Source organism: Phytophthora infestans, genomic scaffold (assembly GCF_000142945.1).
Source record: "Phytophthora infestans T30-4 supercont1.443 genomic scaffold, whole genome shotgun sequence".
In the NCBI taxonomy this organism is placed as follows: Eukaryota; Oomycota; class Peronosporomycetes; order Peronosporales; family Peronosporaceae; genus Phytophthora; species Phytophthora infestans.
In genome coordinates, this window is record NW_003303318.1 from 10,441 (window position 1) to 11,142 (window position 702).

Consider the following 702-nt stretch of genomic DNA (forward strand, 5'->3'; position numbering starts at 1 on the left):
CATACGATCCTGAGCGGAATCTGGCCCCATGATACTTCGGAGAAGATTTCTGGTTTGCTGTGGTGTCACTTTACAATCTTTACAGCGGAAGACATTGCATACCAGTCGGTTAGATTGAATATTACCACCCATAATAAAAAATGAACAACTAACCAATGCGGTCGTTCAAGAAATTGGTGATGTGGGTAGAAGAAACACGCGCATCTGCCAATGTTTTCACATCCTCCAGATCTTGTTCGTCCAGCGGCAGCGTCGCCGTTGTCAAGTAGCTTGAAGCTTGTGTTCTGCTGTTGTCGTGCGAGTGGGTATGGTTCTGAAACAGCAACAAGTTTATAGATGTCAGCCGGATTCTTTATCACGCACACATTAATAATAAGTCTCGAACCTGGTTTCGTAGCACGATTTCGTAGTGATTGCCCGAAACGCGACTCACGGTGGCCGTTAACCGTTCTGTGCATTTGCAGTACCGCTGCTTTCGATTGCGATGCCCCTTGGACCTTGATTTTTGGGATACACCGTGAGTGCACCGGTAGATTCTTTCCGAATACTCAAACGAAGTAGGGATTTGTGCTTGATGCGCGCTATATTAAAACAAAATAAGAGCATTCCTTTTCATGAATATATTTAGACAGATCACACCAGTAAAACAAGCGTACGTGTTGTAAGATCGCAGCGCTTCGGAGCTCCGCACACGAAACTTAA